The 21,594-nt window shown below is 39.9% G+C and overlaps 1 protein-coding gene across 3 annotated transcripts in view; it reads left to right on the plus strand.

The window, feature by feature from the left end:
• The window catches only part of CARD10 (caspase recruitment domain family member 10), a 738,524-nt gene that overhangs the window by 554,595 nt on the left and 162,335 nt on the right, over positions 1 to 21,594 (plus strand). The gene's annotated exons all lie outside the window — the stretch shown is intronic.

Genomic DNA, 21,594 nt, shown 5'->3' on the forward strand with positions numbered 1-21,594 from the left:
TTTATTACGCTAAGAGGTTGAGAGATACGCTGTGCAATATTGCTGTCTTTCAGTGCTAAGAAGAGAGCGTCTACAAATCAGCTGCCATTTCAATACAACAACAACAAAAAAATCAGAATAGTTGGTATACAATGGGTGTCACACATCTTTTTATACAAATCACTAAGAATGTAAGAATGCAATTTGGGAAACATAACATAAAACTGAAAAAAACTGAATTGGTTTAAAAATAGTTTCTTCCTATCTTCCTTTATTAAATGTGTTATAGGATGAAGATTTTCCTGATGTAACAGTAATACCTAAAGAGGGTAAAGATCCATCGGATCCAGTTTCATACAGGCCCATTTCAATACTAAACCATGATTATAAAGTGTTTATGTTGATAATGGCTAAAAGAATGGCAAAAGTGATACCAAAATTGATAGATGTAGATCAGTGTGATTCTGTGGAGGGGAGGCAAATATTTGACAATATTAACAGAACACTGATGATCCAGAGGGAAGCAGAATGTAAGAAAGTACCACTTTTATTGGTGGGTCTTGATGCAGAGAAAGCATTTGACAGAGCAGACTGGGACTTCATGAGCAGGGATGGAAGCATTTGCTTTCCCGGATACAATTCTAAGGTTGATTAGAAGAATATATGAGGGATCGGAGGCATGAATTAAAGTGGGTAGGGTCCTCTCCGATAATTTCGGCTTTAGTAGAGGAACCAGGCAGGGTTGTCCGCTTTCCCCTTTGTTGTTTGCATTATATTTAGAACTATTGGCAAAGAAAATAAGGGACTCAGAAATTCAATGATATAATTGGTATGGTAGTAATGAAAAGCTGGCTCTATTTGCAGATGCTATTTTACACATGACAAAACCAGAAAGGGACATTACAGTGTTGTGGAACATTTTAAGACAGTTTCAAATCTTCTCAGGATGAAAAATGAATGAAGCTAAAACAAAGTCAGTAGCAGTAAATTATGTACCCACACAAGAATTGGTCAAACAATATCCATATTTATGGGGACATGATAAAATTAAGTATTTGGTAATATGGATTAGAAATTACTCTATTGTGGCAGCTAAGGATATGTGGGAAGAGAATAAACAGAAAATAATACAAAAAGTGAGAAACTGGAAGCTTTGTTATATGGATATGGATACTAAGATACAAGAAATTAAAATGTTTTTAGTCCCTTTAGTCTTATACAAAGGTTAGGCATATTTTTATCAACCAGAGGGGAAACTGTGGATGGCAATTAAAAAAAAAAGTGTTGAAGGACTTTATCTGAGAAAGGGAAGACAGCAAGGGTCAAGTGGGATAAGCTAATTCTTCCAATAGGACAAGGCAGACTAGGATTGCCCAATTTAAGGTGGTATTTTAGAGCAACACAGTTAAGGCTCTTATACATAAAACAAGCAGAAAACTATAATTAAAAGTGGAAAGGAATTATAATAATACAGGGGGAAGCTCAAGAAATAAGAAGAAACTGGGATTTTGGATGCAGACTCTTAAGGAGAACAACAAAAGTCATACAGAGTATTATATTCATAAAATAGCAGGACGTATTCTAACAACTAAACCAGCCCGAGAATGGAGAAAAGAGATTCTGCCAATGGGGATGACTGTGGTTAGGGATACAGACAACAGGCAAGAGGGGGTTGAAATTTATTGGAGAAAACTGGCAAAGAAACCAAGGTACTGGGAACAAATAAGTAGAAAAGGAAAGGTAATAGAATGGGAAGAGGCCAAGAAATTATTTGGACTGCAGGTTAGAGATTGCCTTCCCTATCAAGGATTGATGTCAGAGTATAAGCAAAGAAAAAGAAATAGGGGGGTCCTAAATGAAAGACCAGCACTGATAGAGTTTTAATAGAAAATAATCTAGAACAGAAGCTGCTATAAAAAAAGGAATAATTAGCAGAGCATATAAATATTGCACGATAATTATAAGAATCAATCAGAGGAGCTTAGAAAAGATTGGGAAGAAAGATTGGAGAAGCAATTCAGAAAGAGACAATGGGGGAATATATGTATATCTCCCAAATATGCAACAAAGTCCAGAAGATTTAGGATCTTTGCCTGGAAGTGTTTACATAGGTATGTTTATACCCCAAGTAGACTCCAAATAATTTTTCCTCAGGTGGATAGCAATGTTGGAGGTGTGATGGGCAAGAAAGAGGTGGCTAGGAACATATTTTTGGGAGTGTAATGAGCTGGCAGACTTTAGGGATTCCCTGTGTACCACTCTGTCGGAGATGCTGGGTGAGCAGATTGGACTGACTGGAAAGATTAATTTTCTGAGTTATGATACAGAATCGGAATTGCCTAGATATAGTAAAGCTTTCCTGATCTAATTAAGGTGGCTGTAAAAAACAATTACAAGAAAATGGAAATCAAAGTCTAGACCAACTTTACTGGAAGTAGTGAATATAGTAACAGAGATAAAACAACTGGAATTGGGATCTTTAGAAAAGGGAAGGAGCAAACTAAATAGGAAAAATGGGAATTGTGGGAACAATATATGCAAAGAAGGAACAAGGTTTACAAGACAGGAATTGAATGAGACATATAATGCTTAACTGACAATGACTGGATAGATTATAAGTGATGTATAATGTTTGCAACTACAGTAGTTTCAGTGGTGTCTGTGATGTATACTGTTTGCAGCTAAAGTGGTGTCAGTGTTGTTTGTTTTTCATGTATATAAATGCAAGATTGTCTATGTCATATGTAATAATTTAATAAAGATGTTTATTGAAAAAAAAAGATTTTCCTGGTGCATGGAACAATTACACTAACAAATTATCCTAACGTAATCAGATTTCCTGACACACTTGTTCTTCAACGTGCACTGCAGTGTGTAACAGATACCTTTATTAGAATATTATGCAAGTATTTTGTACGTTCTCCTTCCAGTTGCACCACTATCAAAATGTGTGGATATTTAATCTTTCTCCATGCCATGGAGAATCCAGAGGCCTTTTAGGCACCACATCTCTTTATCAAACAATCACAGAATACAAAAACAAATTGCTCTTTCATTGATTACTCTTCATTTCTTGCAACTGTTGGTTGGGGCATGAACACCAAGCTTACTACATAATATTAACTCAAAAATAAACAGAACAGAGAAACATTTTATATTAATTGATTTTTCAGGTTGCTTAATAAATTGAAGTTCAACCAAGCCATTGTCCGATACATCTGATTTACCAGAATGGTGAGTGCTGAAGCTTGTATGCTTTGGCTTTCATAGTACTAAGCCATCCTAAATCATTTCATCAGTGTAATGCATGAAATATGTTTCAACGGAAGTTATTCCCTCTTTTTTTTCAAAAGACATGAATATGATTTATATCTGCATATAAGATGGCTCTTGCCAATTGATATCTGCCATGTTTATACAAGCAATATGAAATATGTAAAGTTCGCAGATTTGTTATGATTTTTATTTTGACTAAAGGGTGACTGCACAAATTTCTCACTTGTGACAAGGCAAAGGAGGAATACAGAAGTACAGCCACCGTGTAGTACAAATAAAAAGCACTTCTAATTTTCTGGACTCCATGATTCTCTTTTAAATGATTTGTTTTCTTTATGGAGATATTATTACATTTTAATATTGTGAGAAAATATTGTATTTGCAATAAATAACCAACATTTAACTTCTGTGATTTTCATTTTTGCATTCTTTGCAAATTAAAAAAAAAAATATATATATATATATATATATATATATGTGTGTGTGTGTGTGTGTGTGTGTGTGAGATATATATATATATATATATATATATATATATATATATATATATATATATATATATATATATATACAATATATACATATACATATATATATATATATGAATTCGCCTCTCCTTAACTATTCCTGTGTTCATTCCTGATCAACATGAGGTTCTTCCAGAAGTTTTCTATACTTGCAACTATATTTATTCTTTTTCCACATTTCTTGCCTTCTCGTCTGATCCTTCATTTTATATTCTTTCTTTTGTTTTTTGGCACATTCAGTCACTACCTAATTTTTATCTACTTCTGGTTTCATTTCCATTCCTGCTTGACACAGATAACCTTCTGCTAGATTAAGCAGATAAGTCATCTTAGATTTATTCTCCTCATGTTTCAAAACTTTCACTATGTTTAGATCTTGTGGGGTCAGCAGATGTGTGTGTGTGTGTGTGTGTGTGTGTGTGTGTGTGTGTGTGTGTGTGTGGAGTCCCACAATTGCAGATCTGTACATATAATTAATTTCAAGGAGACCCATCCCTCCTTCGGAATGGGGAATATATCATCTTGGTATACACTGATTTTTATAAATCATTTGGTGAGCATGAAGCATCCTTCTTGTTTTCCTATCTAATCTATCCAACACGTTTTGGGGCCAGTCAGTCACTCCAAAACTGTAAGTTAGGACAGGAAGAGCAAATTGGTTTATAGCTTGGATTTTGTTCCTAGATGTCAGTGCTGTTTTCAGGATTAATTTAAGTCTTGTGAAGTATTCCTTCCTGTTTAAATCACATTTGTTCGTGTTTTATTGTTGATCCTTCATCAATTCCCAAATATTTATACACTCCTTCTTGCTCAGATTCTTTTATATCACATTCTTGTCCCAAACTGATGTTTTCCTGGCATTGCAGTTTTCCTGCTTTAAAGGTTGCTTTTGCACATTTATCAAGACCAAATGACATTCTTGTATCATCTGAAAAAGTTTTGACAACTTGCAGTTGTGCTTTCAGTTCCTCATCTGATGAGCTATACTGTTTTAAATCATCAACAAAGAGAAGGTAAGAAGTCTTTACATTTTGTTGATTTCTAGGAGCCAGATTATAGCCATGGCCTAAGCTGTTGAGTAACAACTTAATGGATTAAGGGCAAGGCAGAATAGTAACAGTGACAGACAGTCATCCTGGAATATCCCCCTTTGAATTTTTATCCCTGTGATAACAATTTGTCTTTTATCATGGCTTAATTGCAAAGTGGTCTGCCACTGTTTCATGGTCACTGTAATGTGGTCGATCAGTGTGGGGTTTATCTTATACATTTTTAAGCAGTCTTTTATCCATGAATGAGAGATACTATCAAATGCTTTTTTGTAGTCAATCCATGCCATACTTAGATTCTTCCCCTTTTTACAGTTCTCCACTATGACTTTATTTAACAACAAATGATCTTTTGTTCCATATGATTTTCTTTTATTGCCCTTTTGTTCTACTGCCATAATTGAGTTTTCTTCTAAATGACTATAAACTCTGTCGGCATCAATTCCCGTGTATAGTTCATACATATTCGGAAGGCAAGTTATTATAGGTTCATAGGTTCATAGGTTCATACTAGGCTATCTGCCCAAGGGCATTTATAAGCCTAGCCCATAGTTATGTGGCTTTCGCCACCCCTTTAGTTTGAATAAAAACTATGCCTATCATTTTTCTGTGCCTCTGTCAAGCAGTGACACTGAAGTAATCCCTGGGGTATATCTGCGATCTCCCATCCATTGGTCAAGATTCCTCTTGAACAAGGCCAGCGAGGTGCTCTGCCTCACATGTACCGGGATTTTGTTCCACAGCATAGGGAGTCTCTGGGTGATGAATCTGTCCCTCCAGCACGTTCTATTTATAACCGTGTCAAGGTTTAAGTCTCCGCCCTTGTGGTTCTGAGTGATCTAGATTTTTGAGGTGAAGCATATTCATCAAATCTGGGTTAGACATGGCCTTATATGTCAGGCACAGGTCACCTCTGAGCAAGCGGTATGAGACTGAATAGAGCTGGAGTTCTTTCAGTCGGGCAGCATAAGACATATTTTGAGACCCTTTATCCTTTTGGTGAGGAACTTTGGGGCCTTTCAAGCTGCAGCAGGTGTCTGGTCAGATACATTCGAGCGGGCATTGTACTCAATCATAGGTCTAATGAGTGATGAGTACAAGGGGACAATGACCTCCCTTGATCTAGATGTGAATCCCTTCATGATCAGGTGGGCGATATAGAAGGTTTTACTAACTACTTTAGCAACATGAGTGTCAAGCGAAGGCTACTGTCAACTTGGGTCCCCAGATCCCTGATGACTTTTTCTGTGCTCAGTGGATTGCCACCTATATGGTAGCTAGGGGTAACCTTGTTTTTCCCAAAGGGTATGACTATGCATTTTTGGCGTTTAACTTCAGGCCATGGCTCTGGCACCAGTTATCCATTTCTGTGAGGCCCTTCTGGAGGATATCTGTGTCAGATGTGTTTTCGACTATGGTGCCCAGTTTGCAGTCATCTGCAAACTTTGTCAGCCATAACCCTCCTGTGTTTGCTTGTACTTCAGAAAAGTAGATGCCGAACAAGAGTGGACCCAGGACTGAGCCCTGTGGGACACCACTTGTGACAGGCTTTGAGTCTGACATGGCTCCAGCAACTCTGACCCTGTGGGTTCTGTCACTTAGCCAGTTTGCAACCCATCTTGTGATGTATGGGTTTACATTCAAGCTGATGAGTTTTTCGATGATACCTGAGTGGGGTATTGTGTCGAAGGCCTTTGCCAGGTCGAGGTAGGCTGTATGGACTGCCTTTCCCTCATCAATGGCCTTGGTGACTGTCTCGAAAAAGTCAACCAAGTTTAAGAGGCAGGATCTGCCTTTGACAAAGCCAAACTGGGTTGGATCCAAAGTCTGCAAGTTCCTATGTCTTTATTTATGAGTTCCATTATGATCCTCTCCATGGCTTTGCAGATAAGGCTTGTCAAGCTAATGGGGCGGTAATTTCCAGGGTCTGTGGAGGCACCGCCCTTATGAAGTGGGACCACGGTCGCCGTGCGCCACTCCTTGGGTACGTATCTTGAGGTGAGGCTAAGATTAAACAGCTGTCCTAACTGTGGGTTTAATTCCTCGTTGAGTTCATGAAGCACACAGCCGGGGACACCATCCGGTCCCATGGATGCTGTGTTTTTGCCTTAGTGAGGGCAGTTCTCACCTGGGCGTTGGAGATGTTTGGGGGCTACAATCCTCTGGAATAGATATCTCTCCTTTTGGGGGAGGGGAGAAGTTTGCACTGAACCTGTCAGCCAGTATGTTAGTAATGTGTGTAGGTTCAGTAATTTTCACATCATTTTGAACTAATTCTGAGCATATCTGGGAGTTTCCTCCTAGGTTTCTAACATAGCTAAAGAAGGCCTTATGATTGTCTTTAGAGTCCTTGGCGATTTTTCTCTCAAAATTTGCCTTGGATGATTTTATGAGAGCTCTTAGTTTTACTTATAATGATCAAAGGTGTCTTACCTTTCAAGGATTTTGCTCTATCTTGTAGTAGCTTCCTCCTTTTGTTGTAGAGCTTGTTTATGGCTGGGGTCCACCAGACTGGATGCTTGCCTTTGGTACAGAGAGTCTTAGTTTTGTTTGGGATTGCCTGATCCATGCAGTCCTGTAGGTGCTGGTAGAAGGCATTTGTAAGTGATTCAGCGGTTTGAGTAATGTTTACCACTGGCTCAGGGGCCTTAAAGGAGACCACACTAGTTTTAGAAGTGTGAAATCGGCTTTTGAGAAGTTTTCACTGTGGTCTTTTTTGTTTCAGGTGGGGCGGGATGAGGACCTCCAGCGAGATTAGTTTATGATCTGATCTCACCAGTGAGGGGTATACTTCGGTGTTGAACATTTTGATCCCATGTTCGTGATGATGAGATCAAGTATGTTTTCTCCTCTTGTGGGGATGGTGACTAGTTGTTCCATGGCATTTGAGTTTATGAACTCCAGGAATCTTTGGGTTAGAGTGTTCGGGCTTGAGTAGTGTTCCCAGTCTATATTAGGGTAGTTGAAGTCACCTAGTATGATGGTGTTTGGAGATACATTTATCCTCCAATGTTTTCAGGAAGGCCATGTGAGGTTCCTGAGTTTGAGAGGGTGGCCTGTAACATGCTACAAATTGCAGAGCAGTCTTGCCTATGGTTAATTGCACCTGGATGGTCTCCGATGCATCGTGCGTTGCCACCAACCTTGAGGTGTGGGTGTCCTTTATGAATATGGACACCCCTCCTTTCTTGGTGTTGTCCGGATTTTGGGGCGGAGCATGATATGAGGTGAAACCTGTTAGTGCTGGGGTGCTCTCAGGAGCCTTGAACCAGGTTTCTGTCACAGCACAGACATCGATGTTCTCCATCTTGAGAAGGGCCTCGAGTCGTGCATCTTGAGATTGAGACTTCTGGCATTGAGCAGCATTACCCTTAGTTTTTTCCTTTTTGGTGTTCTAGGGTGGTAGGTTTAGAATTTGAGCCTTGCCTAAAAAGGCACTATGGGGGTGGCAAGAGCCTTTGCCAATATCCGGAAGCCCAGGGGTGACAGGTGCAAGCCGTCCCTTGCGAAGCAGCGTGGCTTGTCCAGCATGTCATCCCAGGCAGACAGACATTGGATCCCCTTTGAATGACACCAGAATTTAAGCCAATTATTAAAGCTGATCATCTTATCACTGTATTGTGGCATCATTCTAGGTGAAGGTAGGATACTGCTCAAGGTCAGGGTCATACCTGCCTGGGCTACATAATCAGAGAGCTCCTCGATGTCCCTTTTCATGTAGTCCAAGGAGGTACGTCTCAGGTCATTGACACCAGCGTGGACAATGACTGAGTCGTACTTGTACCTGCTGTTGAGAGACCTGAGCGCTTGCGTTATGTGGCAGATTCTAGCGCCCGACAGGCAGCTTACTGTGACCTTTTCCTTACTCAGTCTGGTGAGCGGGACGTCAGTGTGTCTGACTATGGAATCACCAATGACAAGTGTGTCTGGCATTTTGTTTGGCCTTAAGGGCTGTGACTGTTTGACACTCTGACTGTGTGGTCTATGTGTTGCATGTGTTGGGTCGTGAGGTGGTAGTTGTTTGGGTGTCTGCTTTGGTGGCCTCTGCTGTTTTGGTAAATTTTTGATCAGAGCCTCCGAGTATGTCTTTGTGTGAGTATGTGTATGATTTGAAGTTGTGATGGTACCATGTGTGACTGGGTATGTATTGTGTGTGGTTACCTTCTCTTCCTGTCTGGTCTTGCCAGTCCTATGTTGAGAGAGCTCAGCCTCCAGTTTGGCCGTATAGTTGCATCTCTCGCATGTATTTGTGTTTTGTGGGAGAAGGAGAGGATTGTCTGTGTACATGAGGCAATTGTAACATTGCCTCAATATTCCCAGGTTCACCAGTTGAGCTGGAGAGGACACTAGCAACTGATCCTCGACATACTAGAAGTAGTAGATAAAGAGACTTTCAAAGGACTCCGGGAAGTGGGTTTTAGGCTGGTGGGGTACTATCTATAATAAGAGTGCTTTATCAAGGTGCAAGTACTGTAGGAGTAAGTGCTAGGCTTTACAGATAGAGAATAGTCTACTTGGGAATCAAGTAGAGATGAACTTTTCAGTTATAGGATATGCTGGTTAGATCAGCAGTACAGCTCGAGGAAGGTAGTTCTAAGGGAAAATTTGAAGAGTGGAATTTAGATGTCCCGAATAGTTTAACCTTGTTTAACCGCCGCTGCTCTTGTGTGCAACAGTGGCAACTCAGCTTAGCGTTTAAGCGTGTTTTATAGCAGGGGCTGAAGGGAGCTAGGAATTGGCCCAAAGCGACCAATGGACTACTAGTTTCTGGCTGAAACTTCACCAAATCGGACAAAAGCGCTCAGTGCTTCCCACTCCCACTGGTAAGCAAAGAAACTTCCCTCCTTCCTAATAAGGCAATGGATCAGTAACAGGAACTAAAAACAAAGCCCAGGGATCAGCAACTCTGAAACTGGACTACTCTAGTTCAGTAAGGTGGGAAAACAAGAGATTTTTTTGTTTTATTACAGAGATAAGGAAAAAAACAGACAGTAAATGCTATAAATGCTGTAAATCGGCTAGCGCACTTTAGTGTGTAGCCTACAGAAACAATTTGCAACAATTAGTAACTTAAAGTGCAATATCAGTGTAAAATGCAGAAATCACTTAAAGTAGCAGTAAAACAGGCGAAATGCAGTCGCTAGCTTAATAACAGTGGGAAAGCCACAAAAAATACTTATATCTGGTAGAAAGTCACTCTTTTAGCTCTCTGCTGCTTGGATCTGTGCTGAGTTGGTACAAGCTGGAAAACGCGTGTTTAGCGTGTTTTATAGCAGGGGGCTGAAAGGAGCTAGGAATTGGCCCAAAACGACCAATGGACTACTAGTTTCTGGCTGAAACTTCACCAATTCGGACAAAAAGGCTGCTCAGTGCTTCCCACTCCCACTGGTAAGCAAAGAAACTTCCCTCCTTCCTAATAAGGCAATGGATCAGTAACAGGAACTAAAAACAAAGCCCAGGGATCAGCAACTCTGAAACTGGACTACTCTAGTTCAGTAAGGTGGGAAAACAAGAGATTTGTTTTTTTTTGTTTTTTTTACAGAGACAAGGAAAAAACAGACAGTAAATGCTATAAATGCTTTTAAGCGGCTAGCACACTTGAGTGTGTTAGCCTACAGGTAAAATTAAGCAACAAATAACTTTTAAGAGTGCAAAACAGTTAATCAACACAAAAACAGTTTAAATAGAATGCAGAGCTGTATAAACAGGCTAAGATGCAGTTGCTAAGCAGTAAATATTCAAAAAGCCAGAAAAAATACTTAAATCAGTTATAGCAAATACAGTTATAACAAATGCTCTGAAATATACTGTATATTTCCAATATGTTTGAGAAGGACAGTCAGAACACAAGAAGGTTCAGGCGAAAAAAAAAAAAAAAGTTTTGTTTTACTTTTTGAAAAGGGAAAAAGGAGGAACAGAAGGCCTTATCAAATGTTCTCTCTGTATTAAGAAGAATGAGCTAATGACACTAGACTGGGAGGTGTGTCACAGTAGGGGCGGGCAACTGGAAAGCCACCAAGTATAAGAGCAAGACACCAACAGGGACGGAGGGTGGGACAAAATAGCCTAAGAAAGCACTACAGAGTCAAATGACAGTTTTTAAACAGATAAGGATTTGTGAAGATTCTGAATAGACAAAGTGCTTTATATATATTAAATTATAAAAACAGTAATCTGTAAAAATAATCAAAAGATACTTATATTTTGTAGCTCAGTTGCGGTCAAACAACTTCTCCAGCCTGCACTGTGTGCAAAGACATCAAAGTTAGGGCAAGACCAGATCAACAACTTTTTTTTTACAAGAACACAAAAGAACCAGCCCCCACTAGCCAAGAGATAATTACACAGAGTAAATGTTTCAGTTTATACAATAGCCTAAGACAGCAAAGCACTACAGAGTCAAATGACAGTTTTTAAACAGATAAGGATTTGTGAAGATTCTGAATAGACAAAGTGCTTTATATATATTAAATTATAAAAACAGTAATCTGTAAAAATAATCAAAAGATACTTATATTTTGTAGCTCAGTTGCGGTCAAACAACTTCTCCAGCCTGCACTGTGTGCAAAGAGTGATCAATTGGTCTATAATTTTTAGTGTAGCTTGCAGGTTCACTCTTAAGTAGGAGCATTGTTTTTCCTGTTGTTAGCCAGGCTGGTGTCTGTTCAAGGTGCGCATATAAATAGTTCTTATTCATGGCTAAATCTTTGTGCAAAGAAGTTAATACTTTTAACCAGAAGTTAGGTACTGCATCTGGGCCTGGAGTTTCCCAATTAGAGGCTTTTCTTAAGTTTGTTTCAATCTCTCAAGCTGTTACTTCATCCCATTTCATATCCTGTACCTTTAAACTTCTTATTCTTTCTTTTACTTCTTCTATCCATTTAGCATCTTTGTTATGTTCCACAGCATCTTCATAGATAATTTTCCAAAATGTATCTATTTCTTCTTTTTTGATGGTCTTTCAATTTCTTTTACCATTATTTCCCAGTTATCTATAAAACCTTTTTGAGTGATCAATAAATTGCTTATTTTGCACTTTTCCTTTATATTTATCTTCATATCTTCTAAGTTTATCCACCTGTGCTGAAATTTTTAGCTTGTTATTTGCGATAGTGCATGATAGATCCTGATCTGCTCTAATATTACGCATTGCTTTTATCACATCTATTTTTCTTTGTATTTTTGTTGATCTATTCCGTTTTCCATAGCCTTTTAACAGTGACACTTCTTGTGTTAATTGCTTTATAGTTTTCTCTGTTTGATATTTCCATGATGGTATTCAATTTCTCTCCTTCCTTTCCCTCACTACCCTGTGTTCTTGTGGGTAGAACGTTATCAGTTATTAATTTAGCTTCACAGTAATATATCCTGTTTACTTCTGTTATATCGCATGGATCTCTATGAACAGTCCTAATTACTGTGTTCATTTGTTTTATCAGACTTCTGACTTTTTGGGTTTTATTAACCTTCTGCAGTTTATTTCTTTCATTGATCTTGATATATCTGTCCATGTCTATTAAATCAAGCAATTCTTCTCTTAGCTCATTTTCTTCTAAACTAAGGGCACATCCCTTGTTTTCCAATTCCTGCAGGCATTCTATAGAAGTTTCTATAGCATCTTCCTGTGACAGTCTCGTCAAGTTCATCCCATGCCATCCGTTGCTCTATCATATGGGAACTCACTGTCCTATCACTGCTCAACATTAACTGCACCAGAGTTTCCACAGTTTCCTGCTCTTTGCTGTCTAGCTTCAAGTGAACATTTATAATGGTTTCCTGTGGAAGACTCCAAAATGTTTTCATATGGCACCTGACCAATTGCGTCCTGTTCCACTGGTTTCCCCTTAATTTAGATATCCATTACTCTATCGCATTGTGGTGCTTTCTGATTTAGATTTTCTACACTAAATCCTTCACTTTGCAGGTACTCCATAACCTCAGTTTCTATTTCCTTAACTTCTCCATTACTGATCTCCTTTTCCACTTTTCCTCTTTGTCTTCTTATTTTTTGTATTGTAAGGTTTTCCATATCCGGATTCCTTTATCTGTATTTCTCTTCAAATATCTTTTCTGCTGCTCTTTTTGTATCGGTTAGTTTTACTTTCTCTTTTGCATAAATATTACACCATATTAAATCTCTTTTTTTCCCATGTCCATATTTCTTCTTCAGATTTTCCTGATCTTCCTGTTTCTCCCTGCTTTGGGGAATCATTCCATCCTGTTGTGATGTAACCTTTGTTAAACCTTCTACATCAAATCTTTCACTTCGCAGGCACTCCATAACTTCAACTATTATTTTTTTAACTTCTACTTTACTGATCTTTTTTCTATGTTCCATCTTTGTGATACTATCTTTTAGTTGGTCAGTGTGGGTGATTTTATGTTGTGTATGCTGTTATTATCAGTTATTGTGTTGAACCACTGTGTTGTTCTGTTGGTCTAGTCACAGGGCTGTGATGCACAGGCATACTGGATGTCATACTATGCTTCTGCATCGGAACACATACATGTATTAGGGGGGTGTAGTAGGACTATTGTCCTACAAAGTGAGAACCTGATGCTTCTTGCTTCTTTGCACATTCACATGCTACTATAGTTCTGTACTGGGCTGTGAGAATCATTACCTTCAATATCAAAACCCTTTTTCTCATTTTCTACATTGGATCGGGTGTCGTGTCAACTGTCGACATCTCTCTCTATTCAATGGCACTCTCCTGCCTTCCTCAACAATCATGTCTGACTGTCACAGGTCTTCTCTTACACAATCCATCCACCTCTTTGCTGGATGCTCTTGTTTCCTCTTGTCCTCTTCCTGTCTGTCTCAAATCTTCCTCACCAGCTTGTCTTCTGCTTTTCTGCACATGTGCCTGAACCTCCGTAACCTGATCTCTTTGACCTTTTCTGCAATTGGAACTAATTTGGCTTCTGCTATGTCCTCATTTCTTCATCTGTTCCACAGAGTACATCCTACCACCCATCTCAGGCACTTCATCTCCATCAACTCTAGCTTCCTTAGCTGCTCTACCTTTAATGCTCAGGTTTCTGCACCATACAGTAGTACTGGTTGCATCACTGTTTTGTACATTTCAGCTTCTTTGGCATTCTTTTATCATAGACTACACCTGACTCTCTATGTCAGTTGGCTGCAGCCCCTCTGACTCTAGCTTTGACCTCTTGATTCAGACTACCCTTCTCCTCAACCACCCCTCGCAGATACTTGAATCTGTTAACCTGTTCCTTTGTCATACCTTCTATCTCAGTTCTCGGCTTTTTCTTATTTTCCCCATTTGCCATTACAAGTGTCTTATTTGTACTCAGTTTCATCCCATGTGCCTTCATTTTGAAATTCCATTCCCCCTATCCTTTGCTGAAGTTTTTGCTGAAGTCTGCCTGTAATACCACATCATCCTCATACAGCAACTTTGTTGATCTATCACTTCCAACCTGTTTGCTAATGTAATACATCACCAGTATGAAAAGCAGTGGACTCCCACTCCCACTGGAACCCCTCTGTGAGACCAAGCACTATTTATACTTGAGTCATTGGCTCCTTGTACATAGCTTGCACTAATTCTATCAATGTTTCTGGCACTTCAGACTACTGCAGGACTGCCAAAATCAGCTTTCTTTGGGCCTTGTTGTATGGCTTTCTCCAAGTCTAGGAATGCCCATTTGGACTCTTTTTCTCATCTCAAGTTTTTCTTAACTGTCTGTCTCACTGCAAACATTGGGTTAGTTGTGCTAAATCCTGATCTGAATCTGCACTGTTCATTTCCCATCTTACTTTCTAGTAGGTTCTTACTTTCTACAGGATGACAGCAACCTCTCTTTTGACCACCACATTGCCACTGTGGTCAGAAAGTCCTTCTATGTGGCACATCTTATTACTAAGGGTTTTGCATCCAGAAGAAAGAGGTCATTGTCTCCCTCTACTCTTCCCTCATTAGGTCAATCATTGAGTATAATGCCCCATTTGGCATGTACCTCACTAGACACCTGCAACAAGTGGAGGGGCCACAAAAGTAGCTCACAAAGAGGGCGGCACAGTGGTGCAGTGGTTAACATTGTCACCTCACAGCAAGAGGTTCTCCGGTTCGATTCTCGGCTGGGGTGCCTTCTGTGTGGAGTTTGCATGTTCTCCCTGTGTTCGCGTGGGTTTCCTCCGGGTACTCCGGTTTCCTCCCACGTTCCAAAGACATGCATCTGGAGCATTTCTCCCCGGGCCTCCGCTGAAAACAGGCTCTATGGAACCTAGTCGGACATTCCCGGTCAACAAATGTTAAATAAAAATAAAAAAAAATAAATAAATAAAAATCCTAGGCCTTAAACACTTGTCCTATATGGACAGACTCAAAAAACTCCAACAATCTAAAGAAATCCCAATCCCTCCACACCACACGCTCCAGAAACCTCAACCTCATTACCACAATTAACAGAACAAGCTGGAGAGACAGGCTCATAACCCAGAGACTGCCTATGCTCTGGAATAGACTTCCCATACATGTCAAATAGAGAACCTCACTGGCCCTCTTCAAGAGAAATCTTGATGAGTGGATGCGAAATAGAAAATTCACCCCGAGGATCACTTCAGTGGCTCTACTCTGCAGAGGCAATGGGAACTAAGGTCAGGTGGCACGATGCCAGGGTAATCCTATGGGCCAGGCTTGTAAAGGCTCCAGGGCCATTAGCCTAGTACACACCTATGAACCTATGAACTACTCTGCATATTCATTTATCAGTCACCCACCCCGGAACTTTCATGCAATGTGACAAGAGTTTGATACCTCTATAGTGCCCACAGTTGTGAATGCCTCCTTTGTTCTTGAACACTGGCAAGAGTGTGCTTACTCTTCAGTCATCTGGGATACATCTTTCTCCCCACACTGCTATGAGTACCCTCAGAAGCCATTTCTCCCCTATCTCACCCAGTATCGTTATCATTTCTCCCCTATCTCACCCAGTATCGTTATCATTTCTACCCTATCTCACCCAGTATCGTTATCATTTCTCCCCTATCTCACCCAGTATCGTTATCATTTCTCCCCTATCTCACCCAGTATCGTTATCATTTCTCCCCTATCTTACCCAGTATCATTATCATTTCTCCCCTATCTCACCCAGTATCGTTATCATTTCTCCCCTATCTCACCCAGTATCGTTATCATTTCTCCCCTATCTCACCCAGTATCGTTATCATTTCTCCCCTATCTCACCCAGCATCGTTATCATATCTGCTGTGACTTCATCTGAGCCTGCTGCTTTCCCTGACTTCATTTTCCTGTTCTTACCTCTTCTGTGGTGGGCTCATCATCTTTTCTTATTGTAGGCTGTGTCTTGGACATTACAGCTTTTGTGGGGTTTTCTTCATTCAGATGTTGCTGGAGGTACTCCTTCCATCTGCCTGTGATGTCCTGAGGACTGGTGAGCAGGTGGTTGCTGGCATCCCTTATGAAGGATGCCTGACTATCTTCTTTATGTTTCTATCTTTACCCTGCAACCTGATATAGTTTCTTTGTGCCACCTACTGAGCAACTTCCCAAATGCTTGTAGAGTGCCTCTGCTGCCTTATTCTTTGCAATTGCAACAATTATCTTAGCCTGTTTGATAGCCATCCAGTATTCCTTCTTAGTTTGGTTCCATCTTTTCTATTTCCCACTTTTTCTAGTGCTCCTTCTTTCTTTTGATGGCTTTCTGGACTTTATTCCACCACCAGCTTTCCATATGTACCTTATTTCCATACCTGGCTCAGCCACGTAGCTGTTCTGTAGTCCACAGACACGCTGTTTCGAGACACTGCCATTTTTCTTCAACTCCACCTATTTCCTCTTCTTAAGGTGCAAGTGCCCTGAGTAATTCATTGAACTGTTCAGCTTTCTCTTCAGCCTAATCTCTGTTGACCTTAAAGCCTTCTCTGATCATTGCTTACAGCTGATTACAGCAACCAGTGGTTTATGTTGTTGGTCCACTGTTTCACTGGGGATGACTTTGTAATCACTCATTCTATCATAGTGCTCATTCCTTACTAGGAGTTGTAACAACTGAGTTGCATGTTAACCACTCTTGTATGTGATCTTGTGACTGTCTCTCCTGCTGAACCATGTGTTGGCTACTAGCAATCCATATGCCACATAGAAGTCTAGAATGGCCACTCCTTCTTTAATCTTGTTACACCACCCATGTGTACCCAGGCAGTTCTCATATCCTGTTCTGTTTGTCCCAACCAATTCCTGTTGCCCTATTTTATTTATTAAGTCCTGCAACTGCTGTATGAATGATTCGTTTCTTCACTGTCACAACCCTGCTGTGGAGCTTAGGCTGAGATTATGAATATTGCCCTATCATTAGGCTGGAATCTGATTGCCATGTGTCTGTCACTAATTCTGATGCCATCCCTCACTGCCTTCTGAAGCCTGTCCCTCACCCCATTTCCACACCATTGCTAGCCTGTCCTCCTCCTAAGTAGTGGACTCTGGATCCCAAGCCCCTCCATATTCTCTTGGATACACAGGATGTCTAGCCTCCTCCTTACCATCATGTCATCCACTTCCAAGCTCCATCCTGTCAGTGAACCTACAGTGTGTGTAGCAATTCTTACTTTATGTTAGTTTTACATCCAGCTTTAACTCAACAGAGCTATTCCAGGTAACCCAAGCTGGACAACTGGACACTGGCTGGCCAGTACCTTATTGACCCAAGGCAATGGCAGACACTTGCCAATAGGGACACATGCACCCCTCCCACTATTATCATATGTCCTTGGCATAGGTCAGAGTAAGCTGGGTCCTCAACCTACTTATCACCAGCAAATACCCATGTCCATTTGGCAACATTGGTAAACACAATTGAATCACCTAAAGCTATATTTTACACCATTGAGTGCCTATCCCTGCCACAGAGGTTAGTCTGTGATCTGTTGTTCTCCTATCTTGAGGATACTGCACACCACAACAAATGCCCAAAATGGTTGGTCTATACAACTCTTCCCATATAGGGCACCATCTAGAGTCTGTGCTGCTACCCAAATCTCCATTCTTGGGTGAATTTCAGATGGAAATACTCAGCATGTTTTTTGGAGATAGAAGGAATGACAGAGAGACACAAGGAGAAAATGCAAACTCCAAACAAGCATTGGTCGGAGGTCAGAACTGAACCTTCCACTTTGCACATGGGAAGCAATGACCTAAACCATTATGCCAACTGCTGTATTGTGTGGGAATCACTTCAGGCTTCTTTTTTTCTTGCAGAGACGAATTGAGCTGTATTATTGGACTAGCATTTCTATATGCTCACAACAATATGTGTTATGTGATTGCTTACCTATACTTTTTGTCTTTCAGCAGAGGTAGTTCATGAGGAAAATGCATTTCATCTACTGTCCTACTCTGTCACTGAAACTTCCCAACTTGAATACCTACTCAGTTACTCTACTACATCAGTAAATATGTATTAACCACTCCCTGACCTCAGACAAATCAAACAGGCAGCACAAAACCCATGGTCTTAGGAGCAGAACCAGAAGAGAAAATAGTAGCAATGTGTTCAGCAAAGGTATATTGAATGTTTGAAAACTAGCTGACAGCACACAGAATTAAGGCAATGAGCTACTATTGAACTGCTTCCTGTAGTCTGTACTTTGATTCTAACAGACTCTGCCTATTATGTGACTGTGAGCAAGTCACTTAACCAGACAGTACAAATGGGAAGTTGGGCTATGCTCCTGAACATGCCTCTCAACCTCTCATCACAAGAAATCTGGACAAAGCATTACAAAATTGGGAGGATAAAGGCCCAAAAACAGGGACAGATTTTAAACATTACTCATAAACTTAGAAAGGTGTTACAATAACAGGAGTTGTGTCACCATGCATTTTTCTGAAGGATATGAAGTCTGAAACTGAAATGTAAGTCATTGTTTTGTGACTTCACTCCACAGATCATACCAGTAATTTCTCAGAAAACTACAAATTTTATGAGGAACAGACAAAACATGAGGCAAAAATCTGGACAGCTGAGCATGTCTAGAAACTACCTATGAATCAAAAGACTTCAGAGTAAGTGAATGTTTACAAACTTCAACATTGAGCAAACACAGGCCTTTGACAACAATATAGTCTTCGTCCCTGAGACCCATTTCTTAACAGTATCTTTGTTTCTAAATTCCATAAATCTTGATGGTACTGTGCATTGAAGATCTAATTCACTACTAAGGGAAGTACATGTTGCTTATGCTAACTGCTTCCATGAATACACTGAGATATGCAAAAATGTGCTCACAGATGTTAGCTTAGCTTCTGGGGTAACATCAAGCAGACTAGTTACACATACCTAGCAGTTGTCCAGAATTTTGTGGGATGTCCATATATATTTTGGTCTTTTCCTTATACATTTTGTGGTTTTCTGCCAAGTCATATAGAGAATTGTAGATACTACATAATGGCAGACAAGTTGAGCTTCAGCTCCATATCATTCAGGAAATGTGTGATAATGCAAAACCTGTTATGCTAGCAGCTGTCTGTTTTTAAGAACAATGTTTAAAATCTGTCCTTTTTATAGGTCTTTGCCCCCATTATTTTTGGCTTTGTCACTGATTCTTGCACTAAAAGGTTGAAAGGTACGTCCTAGCAGAACCCTAGGATTCTGTGAAACCTGGGTTGAATATCATTGATTTAGAGCATTCAGTTATCCCACAGAAGAGCTTGTCCTCAGCTGTTTGTCTTATTCATTTTATACCAACCACAAGCTGTTTTCTAGGTCCTCGGCTGTTTGTCTTATTATTTTTATACCAACCACAGGCTGTTTTCTAGGTCCTCCTCCACACTTGAGAACATTTATATATGAAGACAAAATGATATAATCTGCATATGTGAGAACCTAGTTTTAGATCAAGTACTGAATTATCATTTACTGCAAGTGCAATGGCAAAAATGTAACAGCAATGTGTTTTTCTAGATATTATCATGTCAAATCCCTCAGCACTGAGTGTTTGAGGTTAATGGAGGAAGTTGTTAGTGTATTATGCAAAAATAAAATTAACTTTTTTATAAAAGATAAGTTTTTCCCTGTAGTCATCAATGTGGGAGACTGCAGCCATGAATATACTAATTATGAGCTTATACAGCTTCATAAAATAGGGAAAATTCTGTTTTCTTTTATTAAAAATCAAATGTTCACTTTACTCTTGCATTACTGTGACTTTTGAGTATATTTATAGTTTGGGATTGTGGGGTAAAAACCCCAAGTTGGAGGAAATGGAGCTGTTCCTTTAACACCTCCGAGTTACTTTCAGTCGTCCGCATTTCTTTCCTTCTGCTCTAGTGCCTAGCATCCTTCTGTTCCCATTGCTTCTCAGAGCACACATCTCTCACTGCTTCTCATATTAATTGCACCCTGCCTCTCCCTGGATAAATCCATCCCTCACCTCACCTGCTTGTCACCACCACCCATGTGTTATTTTACTTTACAACAGAGGTGTGCAGATGTTCAGATAGGGTAATGGTTATGTGAAACTGAAATGAATATGCACAGAAATCAATGTGTTCTAAGCCACTGACATCTGCATATAAGTAAGGATGGGGTGGACGGTCATAGTCAGTAAAGTATAATACAAAATAAGCTACTGTGGTGAAAAAATATACATTTCAACATTGTTGTTAAAAATGCCTATCAGAACAGGAAATGCATGTGCAGTCAAGTATACATGCTGACTTGTTATGATTCTGAAACACATGAATTTATACGAAAAAACAGTTACATAATGTATTTCTGAATCCCAGTATCCTAAATAACCCACACTGCAGTTATCGTATAAAACACACTCTTCTCCACCAGCCTTTCACTCACAAACGTACTGAGTACAAGTGATGAGATTATATAGTCTAAACCGCCTGAGGTTCAAATACATATACATAAAGAAGCAATATCCTAATACGTACAGCAAAATTTTAGAGTCTACACAGTTTTTTCAAAATATTAAGCTTCCCTTGTATTATCAGCTATCTATGAGCAAACCAATGGGCACAACAACCTGATATGCTGAAGACATTCCTACTGAATGTCTGGAGAAGCTGTCATTCACACATTCACTAATAAGCTATATCATGTAAGAGTACACAATGGGGGTAACATTAGATGAGGCTTGTAAGATAGGAGACCTTTCCTATATACTCTGTTCATTGCTGTCTTTGATGATGAAATTCTCTGACTCCACCCATCCAGCTGTGGTGTTCATGTGACCACATCATCATACCCCTTTATGCTGTAAAGTATACAATGAAGAGCATTTATATCACATTATCAAAAGATGAAAATAGCAAACGCTATTTCATCAGCCCCAAAACATCTAAACATGAAAATATCGAACATTCAGAACAGCGAAATTTTTCCCATGGAAAAAATTCGCTGCTCCGAAACACATACACACAACACAAGCACATCAAACAAACAGCAACCACACGCATACACTTAAATTCCTACATCTAACGCTACACTAAACTAAACATACACTACTATCTACCCACTTACCTTAACCCAAACCCTAACCCTAAGGTCTGTCACTATCACACACTCACCTAACCAGCACCCTAACCCTAACTCACTTAAACCGCCCCAACCCTAAAGTCTGTCACTATCGCACACATGCCTAACCCGCGCCCTAACCCTAACCCTAACTCACTTAACCCGCCCCTAACCCTAACATGCAAACAATTGCACACTTACCTGAACCCAACCCGTAACTTTCCACCACAGCACTAAGAATAGCAAAG

This window comes from Protopterus annectens, chromosome 1.part0 (genome assembly GCF_019279795.1).
Source record: "Protopterus annectens isolate FY-2018-M chromosome 1.part0, PAN1.0, whole genome shotgun sequence".
Classification (NCBI taxonomy): Eukaryota; Metazoa; Chordata; order Ceratodontiformes; family Protopteridae; genus Protopterus; species Protopterus annectens.